General features: G+C 36.7%; 1 protein-coding gene across 1 annotated transcript in view; it reads right to left on the reverse strand.

The window, feature by feature from the left end:
- STPG2 (sperm tail PG-rich repeat containing 2) overlaps positions 1-20,681 on the reverse strand; it is a 1,129,165-nt gene that overhangs the window by 1,080,678 nt on the left and 27,806 nt on the right. Inside the window, exon 3 of the mRNA XM_064369406.1 lies at positions 3,561-3,673. The gene's annotated coding sequence lies outside the window, so the exon portion shown is untranslated. The remainder of the gene's footprint in view (positions 1-3,560; positions 3,674-20,681) is intronic.

Here is a 20,681-nt window from a genome sequence, read left to right on the forward strand (position 1 = left end):
AACAGAGATATAGATAAATGGAACAGAACAGAGGGCTCAGAGGCAATGCCACACATCTACAACCATCTGATCTTTGACAAATCTCACAAAAACAAGCAATGGGGAAAGGATTTCCTGTTTAATAAATCCTGTTGGGAAAACTGGCTAGTCATGTGCAGAAAGCAGAAACTGGACCCCTTCCTGACACCTTACACTAAAATTAACTTTAGATGGATCAAAGACTTAAATATAAGACCTAACACCATAAAAACCCTAGAAGAAAATCTAGGCAAAACCATTCAGGACATAGGCATAGGCAAGGACTTCATGACTAAAACACCAAAAGCATTGGCAACAAAAGCCAAAATAGACAAATGGAATCCAATTAAATTCCAGAGCTTCTGCACAGCAAAAGAAACAGTCATTAGAGTGAATCGGCAACCAACAGAATGGGAAAAAATTTTTGCAGTCTACCCACCTGACAAAGGGCTAATATCCAGAATCTACAAAGAACTAAAACTGATTTACAAGAAAAAAACAAACAAGCCCATTCAAAAGTGGGCGAAGGATATGAACAGACACTTTACAAAAGAAGACATATATGAGGCCAACAAACATATGAAAAAATGCTCATCATCACTGGTCATTAGAGAAATGCAAATCAAAACTACATTGAGATACCATCTCACGCCAGTTAGAATGGCAATCATTAAAAAATCCGGAGACAACAGATGCTGGAGAGGATGTGGAGAAATAGGAACACTTTTACACATTGGTGGGAGTGTAAATTAGTTCAACCATTGTGGAAGACAACGTGGCGATTCCTCAAGGACCTAAATCCATTTGACCCAGCAATCTCATTACTGGGTATATATCCAAAGGATTATAAATCATTCTACTATAAGGACACATGCACACGAATGTTCACTGCAGCACTGTTTACAATAGCAAAGACTTGGAACCAACTCAAATGCCCATCGATGATAGACTGGACAGGGAAAATGTGGCACATATACACCATGGTATACTATGCAGCCATAAAAAATGCTAAGTTCATGTCCTTTGTAGGGACATGGATGAACCTGGAAACCATCATTCTCAGCAACCTGACCCAAGAACAGAAAATCAAACACCACATGTTCTCACTCATGGGCAGGTATTGAACATTGAGAACACATGGACACAGGGAGGGGAGCATCACACACTGGGGTCTGTGCGGGGGAACTAGGGGAGGGACAGCAGGGGGTGGAGAGTTGGGGAGGGATAACATGGGGAGAAATGCCAGATATAAGTGATTGGGCAGAAGGCAGCAAACCACACTGCCATGTGTGTACCTATGCAACAATCTTACATGTTCTTCACATGTACCCCAAAACCTAAAATGCAATAATATATAAAAAATTAAAAAATAAATAAATATATATATATAAAAAACACAAAGTTATGTAATTACTATTACTTTCTTTGTTCAGCAGTGCTGTGATTTAATATGCCCCTACCATCCCACTCACTATTAAATGCTCACTTCCTTACTATTATTTGCTAAAAACTCAACAAATAAAAACAAAAAAAACAAAACAACAAATAAACTTGCTTTCAATCCTCAAAAAGGTTTATGGATAAGAAATTTATATATGAAATATCAGAAATATCACATATCATTTAGGTCTGTATCTTTCCCAAAAAGAGAGCTATACACTTATCTTTCATTTACAGTGACCAAATATCTACACTTTTGTATTGAATCAAGACTCCCAGAATAATCCTGACTCACTAAATAAAACAAAAAGTCAAAAAAAGAAAAAAACAAGTAGAAAATGTCAACTGCCAGAAGGAACTAAGACAACTCCAAGTAAAAGATACAGTGAAAGCAGTTAAATTAAAGAGCAAATTACTAAAATGGTGAAATGACTGAAGCAGTCAGGAATGCAATCTATATTAATACATTTCTTCAAAAAGTTAAAATACAAATGGAAAAAAGGGAAATACAAGAGAAATAACAAAGATCAAATAAAGCAACAGCATAATAAATAGGGTGAGAATGAGAGTGGGACAAGGTTAGGGAAGTAAAACAGACTGGTAGGAAAAACCACCAAGCAGAATCTGTCAACACTGCTTAGAGTCCCAATTATACCTGGGGTAGTCAGTCAGAAGTATAGTGAAATGGGTGGACAACAATCATCACAGAATTATATACATTTTAAAAGATGAATTTTGACTTATATTACTTAAACCTCAATAAAACTGAGAAGAGAGGAAGGAGAGAAGGTGACAGAGAGAGAGGGCCAGATAGAGAGAGAGAGGAGAGGGAGGGAAAGAAAGGCAGGGGGGAGAGGGAGAGAGAGAGAGCATGCACACAAACCAGCCAATCTGGCAGAAGAAGAGGATAGGATTAAAATATTGAAGAAAAAAAGCATATGTCAAGAAGACTATGATATATGTTAGAGTATTCTACAGATCTTGTCTTGTTTGGAATAACAATATTATTATTAAGCAAAGACTTAATTAAGCTAAATATGCATGTTAATATTCTAGCATAATTACTAAAAGAATAAAAATACCAAGGTATATATTCCATATTAAGAGGGCAAAAAAATGAACAGGATAATGGATTAGAGTATAAATTCCCAAAAACAAGGGCCATGTTTTATTCTTGTCATTCTCAGTTATTAAGTTCAGAACTGGCACATAGCAAGAATTCAAACAATGTTTACTCAATGAATGAACAGTAGCAGGGGAGTCCAAGCAAGATTCTAACACATATCCACTGCTAGTATGCAGATATGTCTGATTTGTCTAGCAAATTAATTGAGTATGTAATCACTCTGTGGCTTCTTGGGAGAAAATGTATGCCATAAGAGAGAAAGAATCAGGCAGATAAGCTGAACTCTTAAAAATCTAATTATGAGAAAAAGTAGTAGATTCTGAGGACAACATGGTATTTGCTACTCAATTTTGCCTTTCATGAACTCATGTCTAAGGCCTCACTGTAGGAGTAGGAGAAAATAGAGTTATTTTGCCAGAAATGTATTTCTTCATAAATATTCTCTGACTTACACTGACTGAGAATACCTTCTAAATCCATCATGTAGTCAGAGGATTGAAGATGAGAGCCAGAGATAAAATGCAGAATTTTGGGTCACCTTCTTTTACATTTTCTCTGATCATTTGTCTACTTTATAATTAAGGACAGTATATTTCAGTACATGGATAGATGGGCTGTGTAATCAAACAGGCTTCAATTTAACTTTAGCTCTGCCATTTAATAGCTGCATGATCTGGAATATGTTATTTATCCCCTTTAACCCTTGGGTTTTTCACTGATAAAATAGATATAACAATATTAACTATGCAAAGCTTGCTGTGAAGATTAAATGAGTTACTGCATATATAGTGGGTAGCACAAGATTTAGCTTATTAAAAAAACCAATAACTTTCATATAGGTTACACCAAAATATAATACTTCTTGGAGTTTTTCATACTAATTTGTCTTTTCTTTATAGCATAGCCTAGTCTGAATTATTAGAATACTTTTCTAATCAAGAGCTATATCAAAGGTATATTATATTTTTTTACTTACTGGACTATATCATACTGTCCAGGACCAGGACCTGACTTTTTAGGTAACTCTTGTCTTCCTGAAGAGTTGCCAAAATGTATGCCTTTGTATTTCGAAGTTGCATTGGAAACACCCTAAAAAATAAAAAGTTATCAAAAGTGAGGATGAAACATAGTTTAAATAAGTCATGAAACAATGTTTGGCATTACCTAAGTCTAAATCTAAAGCAAGGATAGCCTCATTAAGGGGGTTCCACTGGTCAATGCTAGAGTGCTCCTTGAAAGACCCCAGGCTAAGTTGTCATTGTTGGATCCCATCCCACTCCTGAGTCAGCTAGTTTTCCTGGAGAAGAACCTCTAACATTAGCATATTCTCAACTAATATGAACAGCTTTGCTCTTGACAGTACACCTAGTAATCTGAAACCTTAAGAAAAATTAAAATTAGCTCCTCATCATTTAAAAAATAGAGGGGTAACATTACTTGGGAAATAGAAACACCTATTAAAAATTACCTTAACTAAATAGATTGAAAAAATGCAAACAGCACCAACAGTTGTTAGATAACTTCATATTAATGTAACCTTTACACATAGTTAGAAATACTTAACAATAAATTAAACACTAGTCTAAGTTCATTTTATCGTTAATGCTTAAAGACAGGATCAGGAAAAAAAATTGCAAAAATGGCTGAATAGGAACAGCTGCAGAGTGCAGTTCCCAGCAAGAACAACACAGAGGGTGAGTGCTCACTACATTTCCAAACAAATTTTCACTGCCCACAGACCAGGAGATTCTGGGGCCAAAAGCACCATGAGTTATCAGCATGGCTAGTGCATGGATTGGTGCACAGAAACTCACACAAATCTGGGCAGCCATTTCAACTGGCGCCTGGAACGCCTGCAAGACAAGCCGCCCATTCAACTGAAAGGGAGGGGGCTGAGTCAGGAAGCCAGGTGATCTGGCTCAGCAGGTACCACCTCCACAAAACAAGCAATCTGAAACGCTCTGGATAGAGAGTTTCACAGCAAGCGCAGCTCGACCCAGGATGATCCAGCTCAGCGCGGGGAAGGGCATCCGCTGCTACCGAGGCAGTCTGCCAATACCTAAGCAGTTCACACAGAAGCTGGGCAGAGCCTGCAGCAGCCCAGCAACACCTCTGCTGACAGACTGTGACTAGACTACTCCATGCGGGGCAGGGCATGTCTCAAAAAAGGCAGCAGCACATCAGGAACTGAAGCCAACCTTCCCAGGTCACAGCACCTAGGAAAAGAGGTGGATATGAGTTCCACTGCAGCAGACTTAAAGGTACCTGCCAAGCAGCTCTGAATGGAACAATGGAGCTCCCAGCACAGCACTTGAACTCCTAGAAGGGACAGACTGTCTCCTCAAGCAGCTCGCCGACCCCCATATACCCAAAGAGACACCTCATAACAGAGAGCTCAGGCCAACATCTGGCAGGTAACCTTCTGGGACGAAGATAACAGAAGAAGAAACAGCAGCAACCCTTACTGTTCTGCAGCCCCCGCGAGTGATCCCCAGGCAAGCAGGTCTAGAGTGGACCTCCAGCAGTCCTGCAGCAGAGAAGCCTGTTAGAAGAAAAACTAAGAAACGGAAAGAAATAGCTTCAACATCAACCAAAAGGATGTCCACTTAGAGACCCCATCCAAAAGTAACTAGCTACAAAGACCACAGGTAGATAAAGCCACTAAGATGGGGAAAAAAAACAGCGCAAAAAGGATGAAAACACCAAAAACCAGAATGCCTCTCCTCCTCCAAGGAATCACAAAATTTCTCACCAGCAAGGGATCAAAGATGGATGGAGAATGAATCTGATGAATTGACAGAGGCTTCAGAAGGTGAGTAATAACAAACTTCTCAGAGCTCAAAGAACATGTGCTAACCCAATGCAAAGAAACTAAGACCCTAGAAAAAGGTTAGACAAGATGCTAACTATAATAAACAGCTTAGAGAAGAATAACGAAGCTGAAAAACACAACACGAGAACGTCACGAAGTATACACAAGTTTCAAAAGCCAAAATGAACAAGCAAAAGAAAGGATATCAGAGACTGAAGATCAACTCAATGAAATAAAATGAGAAGGCAAGAATAGAGAAAAAAGAGTGAAAAGAAATGAACAAAGCCTCCAAGAAATATGGGATTATCTGAAAAGACCTGATCTACGTTTGATAGGTGTACCTGAATGTGACAGAGAGACTGAATCCAAGCCGGAAAACATTCTTCAGGATATTATCCAGGAGAACTCCCCAACCTAGCAAGGCAGGCCATCATACACGTCCCAGAAACACAGAGAACACCACAAAGATATTGCTTAAGAAGAGCAATCCCAAGGCACATAATTGTCAGATTCACCAAAGTTGAAATGAGGGAAAAAATGCTAAGGGCAGCCAGAGAGGAAGATCGGGTTACCTACAAAGGGAAGCCAATCAGACTCACAGCAGATCTCTCCACAGAAACCCTACAAGCCAGAAGAGAGTGGGTGTCAATATTCAACATCCTTAATGAAAAGAACTTTCAAACTAGAATTTCATATCCAGCCAAACTAAGCTTCATAAGTGAAGGAGAAATAAAATCCTTTACAGACAAGCAATTGCTGAGAGATTTTGTCACCACCAGGCCTGTCTTACAAGAGCTCCTGAAAGAAGCACTGAACAAGGAAAGGAACAACCAGTAACAGCCAGTCCAAAAATGTCCCAAATGGTAAAGACCATCGACATAATGAAGAAAATGTGTCAACTAACAGGTAAAACATCCAGCTAGTATCAAAATGGCAGTTTCAAATCCACACGTAACAATATTAACCTTAATCGTAAATGGGCTAAATGCCCCAATCAAAAGACACAGACTAGCAAATTGTATAAAAAGTCAAGAACCATGGGTGTGCTGTATTCAGGAAACCCATCTCATGTGCAAGGACACACATAGGCTCAAAATAAAGGGCTGGAGGAAGATTTATCAAGCAAATGGAGAGCAAAAAAAAAGCAGGAGTTACAATCCTAGTCTCCGATCAAATGGACTTTAAACCAACAAAGATCAAGAGACAAAGAAGGGCATTACATAACGGTAAAAGGATCAATGCATCAAGAAGAGCTAATGATCCTAAATATATATGCACCCAATACAGGAGCACCCAGGTACATAAATCAAGTTCTTAATGACCTAAAAAGAGACTTAGACTCCCACACAATAATAGTGAGATACCTTAACACTCCACTGTCAACATTAGACAGATCAACAAGGCAGAAAATCAACAAGGATATCCAGGACTTGAACTCAGAGCGGGACCAAGTGGACCTAATAGACATCTACAAAAATCTCCACCCCAAATCCACAGAATACACATTCTTCTCAGCATCGCATTGCACCTACTCTAAAATTGATCATATAATTGGAAGTAAATCACTCCTCAGCAAATGCAAAGGAACAGAAATCATAACAAACAGTCTCTCAGACCACAAGGCAATAAACTAGAACTCAGAATTAAGAAACTAACTCAGAACCACACAACTTCATGGAAACTGAACAACCTGCTCCTGAATGTTGACTGGATAAACAATGAAATGAAGGCAGAAATAAAGATGTTCTTTGAAACCAATGAGAATGAAGATACAATGTACCAGAATCTCTGGGACACATTTAGAGCAGTGTCTAGAAGGAAATTTATAGCAATAAATGCCCACCAGAGAAGAGAAGAAAGATCTAAAATTGACAACCTATTGTCAAAATTGAAAGAGCTAGAGGAGCTAGATCAAAAAAAAAACTCAAAAGCTAGCAGAAGACATGAAATAACTAAGATCAGAGCAGAACTGAAGAAGATAGAGACACAAAACACCCTTCAAAAATTCAATAAATCCAGGAGCTGGTTTTTTAAAAAGATCAACAAAATAGACAGACCGCTAGCCAGATTAATAAAAAAGAAAAGGGAGAAGAATCAAATAGATGCAATAAAAAAACAAAAAAGGGGATATCACCACCAATTCCACAGAAATACAAACTACCATCAGAGATTACTAAAAACAACTCTATGCACATAAACCAGTAAACCTGGAAGAAATGGATACATTCCTGGACACCTGCGCCCTCCCAAGCCTAAACCAGGAAGAAGTTGAAATTTTGAACAGACCAATAACAAGCACTGAAGCTGAGGCAGCAATTAATAGTCTACCAACCACAAAAAGCCCAGGTCCAGATGGGTTCACAGTTGAATTCTACCAAATGTACAAAGAGGAGCTGGTATTCTGAAACTATTCCACACAATTCAAAAAGAGGGAATCCTTCCCAGATCATTTTATGAGACCAACATCATCCTGATACCAAAACCCGGCAGAGACTCAACAAAAAAAGAAAACTTCGGGCCAATATCCATGATGAACATCAATGCAAAATTCCTCAATAAAATACTGGCAAACAGATTGTAATAGCACATCAAAAAGCTTCAAGTAAGCTTCATCCTGGGGATGCAAGACTGGTTCAACATATGCAAGTCTATAAACTTAATCCACCACATAAACAGAACCAAAGACAAAAACCAAATGATTATCTCAAGAGATGCAGAGAAGTCCTTTGACAAAATTCAACAGTCCTTTATGCTAAAAACTCTCAGTAAACCAGGTTTCGAAGGAACATATCTCAAACTAATAAAAACTATTTACAACAAACCTACAGCCAGTATTATACTGAATGGGCAAAAACTGGAAGCATTCCCTTTGAAATCCGGCATTAGACAAGGATGCCCTCTCTCACCACTCCTATTCAATATAGTATTGGAAGTTCTAGCCAGAGCAATTATGCAAGAAAAAAAAAATAGAGAGTATTCAATTAGTAAAGGAGGAAGTCAAACTGTCTATATTTGCAGATTACATGATTGTATATTTAGAAGACCCTATCATCTCAGTCTAAAATCTCCTTAAACTGATAAGCAACTTCAGCAAAGTCTCAGGACACTAAATCAACATGCAGAAATAACAAGCATTTCTTTACATCGATAACAGACTAACAGAGAGCCAAATCATGAGTGAACTCCCATTCACAAATGCTACAAAGAGAATAAAATACCTAGGAATATAACTAAAATCTTAGGATGTAAAGGACCTCTTCAAGGAGAACTACAAACCACTGCTCAACAAAATAAGAGAGGACACAAACAGATGGAGAAACATTCCATGCTCATGGTTAGGAAGAATCAATATCATGAAAATGGCCATACTGCCCAAAGTAATTTATAGATTCAACACTATCTCCATCAAGCTACCATTGACCCTCTTCACAGAACTGGAAAAACCACCTTAAACTACATATGGAACCAAAAGAGATCCCACATAGCCAAGACACTCCTAAGCAAAAAGAACAAAGCTGGAGGCATCACACTACCTGACTTCAAACTATACTACAAGGCTACAGTAATAAAAACAGCATGGCACTGGTACCAAAATAGAGATATAGAACAATGGAGCACAACAGAGAACTCGGAGGAAATGCCACACATCTACAACCATCTAATCTTTGACAAATCTCACAAAAACAAGCAATGGGGAAAGGATTTCCTGTTTAATAAATCCTGTTGGGAAAACTGGCTAGTCATGTGCAGAAAGCAGAAACTGGACCCCTTCCTGACACCTTACACTAAAATTAACTCCAGATGGATTAAAGACTTAAATACAAGACCTAACACCATAAAAACCCTAGAAGAAAATCTAGGCAAAACCATTCAGGACATAGGCATAGGCAAAGACTTCATGACTAAAACACCAAAAGCATTGGCAACAAAAGCCAAAATAGACAAATGGAACCTAATTAAATTCCAGAGCTTCTGTACAGCAAAAGAAACAATCATAAGAGTGAACCGACAGCCAACAGAATGAGAAAAAAATTTTGCAATCTACCCATCTGACAAAGGGCTAATATCCAGAATCTACAAAGAACTAAAACAAATTTACAAGAAAAACACAAACAAATCCATCCAAAAGTGGGCAAAGGATATGAACAGACACTTTTCAAAAGAAGACATATATGAGGCCAACAAACATGAAAAAAACGCTCATCATCACTGATTATTAGAGAAATGCAAATCAAAACCACATTGAGATACAAACTCACACCAGTTAAAACGGCGATCATGAAAAAATCTGGAAACAACAGATGCTGCAGAGAATGCGGAGAAACAGGAACACTTTTACACTGTTGGTAGGAGTGTAAATTATTTCAACCATTGTGGAAGACAGTGTGGCAATTCCTCAAGGATCTAGAACTAGAAATACCATTTGACCCAGCAATCCCATTACTGAGTATATACCCAACAGATTATAAATTATTCTATTGTAAAGACACATGCACAGATATGATCACTGCAGCACTGTTTACAATAGCAAAGACCTGGAACCAACACAAATGCCCATCAATGATAGACTGGACAGGGAAAATGTAGCACATATACACCATGGAATACTATGCAGCCATAAAAAACAATGAGTTCGTGTCCTTTGTAGGGACATGGATGAATAAGGAAACCATCATTCTCAGCAAACTGACACAAGAACAGAAAATCAAACACCACATGTTCTCACTCATAGGCAGGTGTTGAACAATGAGAACACAGGGGCACAGGGAGGGGAGCATCATACACTGAGGTCTGTTGGAGGGGGCCAAGGAAGGGACAGCGAGGAGGTGGGGAAGTTGGGGAGGGATAACATGGGGAGAAATGCCAGATGACAGGGCATGGAGGCAGCAAACCACATAGCCATGGGTGTACCTATGCAACAGTTCTGCATGATCTGAACATGTATCCCAGAACCTAAAGTATAATAAAAAAAAATCATGATTATAAACTGCAAAGAGGGGAGTTCGCCACTTGAAAAAAAAAAAAGACAGGATCAGTATTTTAATAACAGAGAAATTATTTGTGACATGAGAAATAATCATCTTTCCTTTACATCCACTGTAATAAACATCAATATTTTAAGCATGAACCATAAAAAGTTTAAGCACATTGTTTCACCAGAAACTAAAACAATAAAGCATAACACGACAGTAGTTTATTTTATAGGAATTCTCCTCTTGACCTAACACATTCTTAGTTGAGAAATCACTTAAGAATTTTTTTTTTTTTGTAAGAAAGAAAAAAAAGAATGAACAAGAGGAAGAAAAAGGAAGAGAAAGAGAGAGAGAGAATGGGAGTATTGCTTTCTTGCCCAGGCTAGAATGCAATTTAGTAATGGGTATTGAAAACCTCTTTTATACCAATAATTATACTTAATGATGTAGACAGGAAGGAATAAGGGAAGAAAATAACAAACAAGCAGCCAACCAATATTTCATTTAAACCTATGAAATGCTATGCGATTACTGAGAAGTGATTTACTTCCAATTATGTAGTCACTTTTGGAATAGGTGTGAGGTGGTAATGTACGTTTTGTGTATTTGAAGTGGCGAGTTCTATAAATGTTTATTAAGTTTACTTGTTCCGGGTCTGAGTTCAAGTCCTGGATGTCCTTGTTAATTTTCTGTCTCGTTGATCTATAGCAAGAATCGTAAGAATTTTTTAAAACGTATTTTTAAACTAACAGTAGAAGGTGAACGCTAGTTTACTTATTTTCAATTCACAGTTATGAAAATATGTTCTTAAACAAGCTTGGTTTATTAAGAAAATTAAAATATATTTACTACAATTCGCATAACATAAATATATAGTTTAATTGTATAAAACAATGTGTCAGGTTGTTACAGCAGGTAGCTAGTCAGACATGAGCTAGGTAGGAGAGGAACCCCTCAATCAAGAACATCAGGTGACAATCAGGTGATGGTCAGGCAATTGTCAACCGTCTCTCTGGTTGCAGCCAGCACCAGGAAAAGGCAGTCTACAAACAGAAAAATCCTGAAGCTGGTGATCAGCAGCTTCCAGGTAAGATCTCAGGAGTTGGGCAAGTGGGCTCATGCATGTGCACTAAAGGGCTGCATATACAATAATGAACCATATATAGAACGGTGAGCCCATAAGATTATAACACCATGTATTTACTGTTCCTTTTCAATGTTTAGATGTATTTAGATACACAAATATGACTGTGTATCTGTATCTTTGTAATCTGTACCAGACAGTACAATAACATGCCATACAGGCTTGAACCACAGAAACAACAGGCTATACCATACAGCTTACGTGTGTCATAGACTATACAATCTAGGTTTTTGAAAATATACTCTATGATATTCGCACAATGACAAAATCACCTAACAATGCATTTGTTAGAATGTATCCCCATCATTAAGTGACACATGACTGTGTAAGTATTGGTTCTGTTTCTCTACACAATCCTAATACAAAGACCAATACAACCTCTGACAGAACGTTAATATTTGCATGAAGTAAAATGAGACCTTTGTTGATTCTTTTTTCATAGATGCAAACTTGTAGAGAAAACTATAGTTTTTCTAAAGAGTTAACTGCTTCTCCAAGATCATCTTTGAAAAAAATTAAAAATAAAAAAACAATAAAAAAATTTAAAAAAGAGTTATCCTGCTTGGATTTTAGTAAATCCCCTTGATTTGTTTCTTTCTTTGGCGGTAGAGAATATTGGAGCTGACAAGAGAGAAACAAGAAGTCATTTATGTCCAAGTAGAATTCAGACATGTTTTCCAAATGCCTGGTAAACAGAGCAAAACAACCAAGGTAAAAGTAAAAACTAATCCTATGAGAAGAAGCTAATCATGATGGCCCACACCCAGTAAGAAAATCTTAGTGTCAAAAGAATGGCAATGCTAAATACTCGGGATTTTTCTGTCGACTGGGTTTGCCTTCTAACACAGACAATCTCCAATGACTTTATGCCTTGTATCCTTTTGAGTGCGAAAAAAACTATGAAAAAAAAATCTAAAACAACTGTTTCATTAAAAATAGAAAACAAAAAAAACTGGTTCATTAAAATATTGGTTAAAAAAAAAGAAAAGAAAAACTTGCACTACTTTTGAACTCTTCTAATAGAATATAAAACAAAAAAAAGACATCATCCACTTCTCCCTACTTCACTCCAGCTCATCTGGCAGCTTTAGCTGTGAAAGAGAACATTGGCAAAAACGCCCAGCAGAGAGCACCATATGGCAAGAGACTGAAGTGCCTGGTGGAGCAGCAGCTGTACTCAATGGAAACACACTTATTCTGGAGCAGAGCTGAAACAGCCCCTGAGGACTCTAGAAGTACGTGAGTAGAGGAACTTTGCAAAAGGCATTATGTTCCCTACATTGATAGTTAAAAGACAAAAAAAATGGTATTTAAGTTATTAACATTATTGTGACTCTCTTTAGTAGCTGCAATCCAATGATGCCTGGGAAAACATGTTATATACATAAAAAGGATTAATCCTTATTTCCTCTAGGAATATTTCCAGCACTGTAACTCATCTCAGTGTGCTTGAATTATTGATCTGCAAATCCCTTCTATTGAATTGTAACACAAAGAGCATAAAGATATTTGCCCCTCTTCGCTATGGACATTCAGCTTTAACATTGTGTGATGAGTGATAGTCTTATAAAGCACTATCTCAAAGTAATATATTATTATCCCTAATAGAATTATTATTATTATTACAAGCAGGGATTCTAATTTGATACATAATTGCAAAGCCAGCCCCTTGTTATGTCCTTGAAGGAACAAAGCTATGAATAAAAACTGAAAGAGCTAACCCACCAATCTCTGTAACACATAGGGTATATATATGCTGCTTTGGAATTCCTAAGTATAACACAAAAAGAAATAAGGCATCCTTTCCAGACCATCCAAAGGTATTCGGTCTGGTGGGAGTAGTGGGGCAGAGACAAATGCTATAAAACCTAGCAGAAAAGCATACAAAAGTGGCAGAGCCTGACATGTCCAGCAGAGCAGCACATGCCAGTAAAAGAGCACTGGGAGAAACCATAGCATCCACTAGAGTAACTGAAAAGCAGCCTCTTCTTACAGAGTCAGTGACAATTCCAAAGACAGCTGTACCCAACAGAACTTTAGAAAAAGAGAGTACCTAGCCACACAATACTTTCTTTTGCTAAAGTAAGTGCTCCAGATCACCTTTCAAATGCAATTACCTAATACAACCATGGATTTTAAAGTACATAGGCAGTTTTGATGGCAGAAAGAATGAAATTTCCCGTTTATGTTATAGTTTATTTTTACTCAGAAATAAAGCAGAACATTATAACTGTGCATATTTTTTCTACTATACTATGACCATAACAGGCAGTGAAGTATAACATGTGAAACTACATTCTAATATAATATAGTCATGCTGGATATTTTAGACATTGTATGTATTTCATACAAGAACATATTTAATATATTGATGTACTATATAGCCTATACATTTGTCAAAAAAATCAATATTTTTTAAATAGAGCATTTTGATGTAAAATCATATTAAGGTTTTGTATTAACGCTTTCAACACAGCAATTCAAGACCTTGAGCAGGGTTCTCTATCCAAGGAGCTTTCTTAAAGTAAACTTACATTATTGAGATTTTATATTTCAATTGTTTCACAATTCTAATGGTAATCCAGTAGGAGGAAAGATTATGTATGTGTGCCACACACACACACACACACACAAAATTCAAGACAATAGCAATATCCTTTTCGTGTGTCTACAATAAAATCCATTTCATTTAAACCATGTGAATTGACAACTACTTAACTCTAACCTCTGTGGTACTCAGGTAAATGTTCAATCAGAAATTTAAAAGCCTTTTAAACATACAAACAGAAAACAAAGGACAAATTGAGGCACTCATCTCTAAATCAGTTTCTTTTATGTCAAGAAGTGTTGACAATACCAACTTCAAGGTCACTGTCAACTTCAAAAATCATTAGCAAATAAAATATGACTTAATTGAAACAAACTCAGCATGGAACTGCATTATTTTAAGTGAATACTATAATATAATTTGAAGACTTACTAACTGCCACTCTCACTGACAATTAAATAAATGAAGATGGGGCTATGCAACTTTCCCCCACGTCTTTCCATAATTAAATACGGAAATAGAATTTGTGAAGAACTAAAAGTCCCAAAGTGTATCAATTCAAACACTAATGGTCTGTTTTCCAGTGTGGCAGCACACAGGTAGTTCTCAGCATGTTATCATTAGCAAATATGTCAGTATCATCATTCCAACCACAAACTTTGCTTGTGAAATCCACCTCTGAAAAATAGATTTCTAATAGTTACCTAGGCTCTTCCGAAAGAATAAAGAAGCTAAATTTTATCATTCAAAACATTATATAAAATATCTTTTTTGTAAAATTTCTCTTTACAAATTAAATTTTAGCTAAAGTTTATCATTTGTCACCTAGAGTCTCATACAACTCTTAATTTTATATTTAAGCTTTACTAGATAGCTTCAGCAAATGTGATTCACCAATTAGGAAAGAATCACAATAATTACCCATCTATTGGATTATTTTCTTAATTTTCTATCAATATGCACCTCTGGAAACTAAACCCCCATATAGTATTAAATATTATTTCAAAAAGCAAGCAAAGAGTAACATAGAATTATAAAAAATTGTATAAGATTTGAATGGACATTATTAGAGTATCAATTTGGCAGTAGTTTGTGAAGAATCTGTGTTTTTCTGCAGGAGAAACAGAAGAAAATAAAGCCTTCAATTACTGAGCATTGCCACCCTACCTCTAGTTCTCTCAAATCCAAGATGGAGATTTCAAAAAATATCACAATTCAGTTTGTATTAAACTTTGCTGAATCTTGTTGAATATTATGAACTGTATCTTTAACTGATAGAGAAAACTATGTATGTACATGCTATATAGCATGTTTTTAAATTATATTTAGATTTTTATTCCGATAAACACAAGTTGTATTGATTCAATAATTATTACATTAGGTCATCAAATAAATTAGGTCATCAAATAAATTTCTTCTTCTTCCTTATTTCTATAAATAATAATTTAGCCAGGAAGAAATCAAGTTTTATATGTCAAAGTAATGCTTATTCATGTGGGAAAAAAATTTTATACATGCAGGGAAGCTTGGAGGCATTATTGTGACCTTCTAATAGATGATACATTATTTCTGAAACAAAAAAAAAAATTTAAGCAAGAATTACATTTTGAGATTAAGAGGGATTAGGGAATTATTAAGCTAATGCCAAGGATCTATGACTAGTTGTGAAGAAGAAATACTAATTCTAATATATTAGACCATAGTTTTTTTTTTTTCCAGGATATTTCAGATAAGGAAACGGAGCAAAAAGATGAAGTAACTTGGCCAAGGACTAATAACTATTAAGTGGTAGAGTCAGAACATATAACCAGGAAGTCTGGCTCCATTACACTTCTTTGCATAACTTGCCCTTCACCTTGGAGAGAATACCCTAATATCAGACCATAAGACCATTTCACTGGAATTTTTACAGAATTGAACGTATTGTTCAGGTAAATATATCTTACTCAAATATTTAAGATACTTGCCACTGTGTGTAATGAAGATTAATTGTCACACTGTTATTAATAGGATGATGGGGCAGTCAAGGCCTGGAAAACCAAGTATGTCATAGAGAAGGAGAATGAAATATTCTTGAGACAAAAACTCCCACGGCCAGAAAGAAATGGGAATTCTCGTGGCTGGAACAGGAAACATAACTTACAATATCCTTACTCTTCATGTTACCAGAATTAACTGAGTTCTTCATAAGTTTTATAGCATGAAACAATCCATTAGTCTTAAAATATCTGCCTACTACTGTATTTAAACACAAAATGTATTATTTCTAGCTTGTTCCATGATGAATAGGAATTTTTCTAAAAAGAATTACAAATCAAAAATTAAATAATACTGGATTATATTTTTACCTTTACCCTTGTTCTTTAATTCTTTGTGTGAATTTGACTTATTGTCTGATAACCTTTCATTTCAACCTGAAGACTCCATCCATTTGCTATTTCTTTTATTTTTTTTTTTATTTTTTATTTTTTTTTTTTGAGACAGAGTGTCACTCTGTCACCCAGTTGGAGTGCAGTGGCACACTCTCGGCTCACTGCAGCCTCTGCCTCCTGGGTTCAAGCAATTCTCCTGCCTTAATCTCCTGAGTAGCTGGGACTACAGGCACATGCCACCAGGCCAGCTAATTTCTGTATTTTTAGTAGAGATGGGGTTTCACCATGTTGGCCAGGATGGTCTCAATCTCCTGACCTCGTGATCTGCCCGACTTGGTCTCCCAAAGTTCTGGGATTATAGGCGTGGGCCACCACACCCAGCATTTGCTATTTTTTTTAGAGGGTGAGCCAGCAACAAATTCTGTCAGCTTCCATTTATCTGAAAATACCTGATTTTTTCCTTTATTTTCAAGGAATAGCTTTGCTGATTCTAGAATCCTTGATTGGCAGTCTTTTTCTTCAACACTTTGAATATGTCATCCCCCTGCCTTCCGACCTCATGACTTCTATTAACCCTTTGGGGGATTCCTTCTACATGGTATGTCACTTTTTTCTTGCTGCCCTCAAGATTTTCTGTCTTTGGCTTTCAACAGCTTGACTGTGATGTGTCTAGGTGTGCATCTCTTTGCATTAATCTTACTTGGAGTTTGTTGAGCTTCTTCTTTGTGTAATTTTTTTCATCAAATTCGGGATATTTTCAGCCAGGATTTCTACAAATATTCTCTCTTCTCCTTCTGAGATTCCCATTATGTGTATGTTGGTATAGTTGATGGTATCCCCTAGGTCTGTGAGGCTCTGATTACTTTTCTTCCTCCTATTTTGTTTCGGTTCATCAGACTGCATAATATCAATTGACATGTCTTCAAGTTAACCAATTCTTTCTTCAGCCAATTTAAATTTTATTTGGGGCTCCCCTAGCAAGTTTTTCATTTCTATTTTTATAATTTTCAATTCAGAATTTCTACTTGGTTTGTTTTTATTTCTCTCTCTTTATTGATGTACTCTATTGGGTGAGACACTATTCTTATACTTTCCTTTAGTTCTTTACACATAGTTTCCTTTATTTCTTTGAACATATTTAAAATAGGTAATTAAAAATGTTTATCTAATAAGTCTAATGCCTTGGCTTCCTCAAGAATAGTTTCTTTTTCTGGGTATGTGCCATACTTTTTTATTCTTTGCATGTTTCATAATTCTTTGCTGAAACCAGATATTTTGTAAGATATAATGTGACAACTCTGAATACCAGAATTCCTACCCTGAGGGTTTGTTTAGTGATTTTCCTAGACTAATTCTCTAAACTCTGTATTCTTTATCATGTGTGTATACAAAATCTCACCCTGATTAGCTGAGTTTTTGTCTCAAGAATATTTCATTCTCCTTCTCTATGACATACTTGGTTTTCCAGGCCTTGACTCTCCCATCATCCTATTAATAACAATGTGACAATTAGTCTTCATTACAGACAGTGGCAAGTATCTTAAATATTTGAGTATTGCCAATCAATGATTGGACAAAAATTTTCCTAAGTGCCTCAAACCAATAAGTCTCCAACCTTTGCCAAGGCCCTCTGCACATGTGTTGGTGCATAATTTTAATGCTCAAGCAGTCAATTTACAAATCTGTCTTAGCCATCACTTTCTGCTTGTGTAGAGCCTCAAGGTCACCTGAAGGTAGGAGCTAATACATTCTCACGCCTGTTTTTTGCAGTGATAGGTTACCAATTCTAAAACCACTTTCAATATACCATGGGATTAAGTAAATAAGTACATAATTGAGGATAATGGGAGCTAGGTTTCTCACTGTAGAAGCAGCAAGTCAAACATGGAAAAGAAAAGATGAAAATAAACCTGTAGTGTTAGACTGAAATTGGAGGTATTATGTATAAACTCAAAGTTTTTAATAGACAAATAAAAAGTAAGTATAGATTTCTTACTCTGTCCTTTGAGATGACCTAGAAGCCAATAACGCCCAGTAGCAATGCATGTACCTAGTATACAGATCTTACTTTGAAATACATTCTGCTGCTATGGAAGTGGAGCTTCTTAAAGAAGTGGTTGATTGCAAGGCTGAGGCAGGCAAAAGCATAAAATGAACCTGGAATATCTTATTATCACAGAAAGTAAGGAAATGTTCAAAGAATGATATGAACATGTCATAAAGACACAAGAAGTGGCTTAAGAGGTTCCCAAGGGTCAAATCTGGAATCACCAATGTCTCAAAATAAACAATAAAGAAATAAATTATAACCCTTTGAGTAAAATAGAAATTCATGAATCTATACTGATATAAATACATAAATGGGGAAAAAATAAAGCTCTTCTTTGTAGTAAAATGCCAACAAATAAAGGTTAAAAAAATAGAGTTAGAAAATCACCTTTTGATAAGCATCATGGTAAAACTGGTTCAGCAATCATCAATAGATGTTAAAACTATTAAGTGAGAGTTTGATGAAAAACAGGTAAGACTTTGATGAGAAATGAAATATCTATTCCTTAAGTATCTTAAATATCTATTCTTAAACCATTCTTAAATATCTACTTATTCTTAAAGGCTTAAAGTAATCCTCAAAAAATATTTACTTTACGTGAGATAAAACTAGAAGAGACCACCTCAAGTTAACATAATCATATATGAGATAAATACCTTGTTACTCTTTACATGATGTATTAAGAATCTATCACTTCTATAGTACTCCTGCCAAAATATAAAACAAACCTACAGAAACCCATAACTGAAGCGTATGCTACAAAATAAATGACCTGTACTCTTCAAAAAAAAGTAAAGATTAAAGACAAATACTGAAGAACTGTTCCAAATTAAAGGATTCTAAAGAGACATGCAACTAAATGCAACATGTGATATCAGACTGAATTCTGAACCAAAAATTTTTTTCTATAAAAGATATAATTGAGATAATTAGCAATATTTTTCATAATAATGAATGTCCTGATTTTGATAAATGCATTGTGATTATAAAAGAGCATGTCTTTTTTTTTTTTTTTTCAAGTTCCAGGGTACATTGGCAGAATTTGCAGGTTTGTTACATAGGTAAACATGTGTCATGGTGGTTTGCTGCACCTATCAACACATCACCTAGGTATTAAGCCCCACATGCAGTGGCTATTTTTTTCTGATGCTCTCCATCCCCCAAACTCACCCACAACAGGCCCCAGTGTGTGTTGTTCCCTTCCTTGTGCCCATGTGTTCTCATCATTCAGCTCCCACTCATATGAACATGAGGTGTTTGGACTTCTGTTCCTGTGTTATTTTCTGAGGTTAATGGCTTCCAGCACCATCCATGTCCCTGCAAGGTCATAATCTCATTCCTTTTTATAGTTCTTCCTTTTATGGCTGTATAGTATTCCATGGTGTATAAGTGCCACATTTTTTATTTATTGTTTGTTTGCTTTTTGTTTTTTTTGAGACAGAGTCTCACTCCATCACCAGATGCCAGGCTGCAGTGGCACAACCTCAGCTCACCGCAACCTCTGCCTCCCGGGTTCAAGCAATTCTGTTGCCTCAGTCTCCCGAGTAGCTGGGACTACAGGCGCATGCCACCACGCCCAGCTAATTTTTTTGTATTTTTAGGAGAGAAGGGGTTTCACCATGTTGGTTAGGATGGTCTCATCTCTAGACCTCATGATCCACCCGCCTCGGCCTCCCAAAGTGCTGGGATTACAGGCGTGAGCCACCACGCCCGGCCTATTGTTTGTTTTCTTTTTTTTGTTTTCTTTTTTGAGACGGAGTCTCACTCAGGTGCCTAGGCTGGAGTGGGGTGCATCCTTGGCTCACTGCAATCTCCGCCTCTCAGATTCAAGAGATTCTCCTGCCTCGGCCTAGCTGGGATTCCGGGCACACGCCACCATGCCTAACTAATTTTTTTGTATTTTTAGTAGAGACAGGGTTTCACCATGTTGACCAGGCTGGTCTCAAACTCCTGACATCAGGTGATCTGCCTGCCTCAGACTCCCAACGTGCTGGGATTACAGGCATGAGCCACTGCACCCAGCCATGCCACATTTTCTTTATCCAGTCTGTCACTGATGGGCAGTTGGGTTGATTCCATGCCTTTACTATTGAGAATAGTGCTGCAATGAACACACTCATACATATATCTTTATAATAGAATGATTTATATTCCTTTTGGTATATACCCAGTGATGGGATTGCTGGGTCAAATGATAT

This window comes from Aotus nancymaae, unplaced genomic scaffold, assembly GCF_030222135.1.
Source record: "Aotus nancymaae isolate 86718 unplaced genomic scaffold, 86718_ANA_hifiasm-v0.15.2.pri h1tg000006l, whole genome shotgun sequence".
Lineage (NCBI taxonomy): Eukaryota > Metazoa > Chordata > Mammalia > Primates > Aotidae > Aotus > Aotus nancymaae.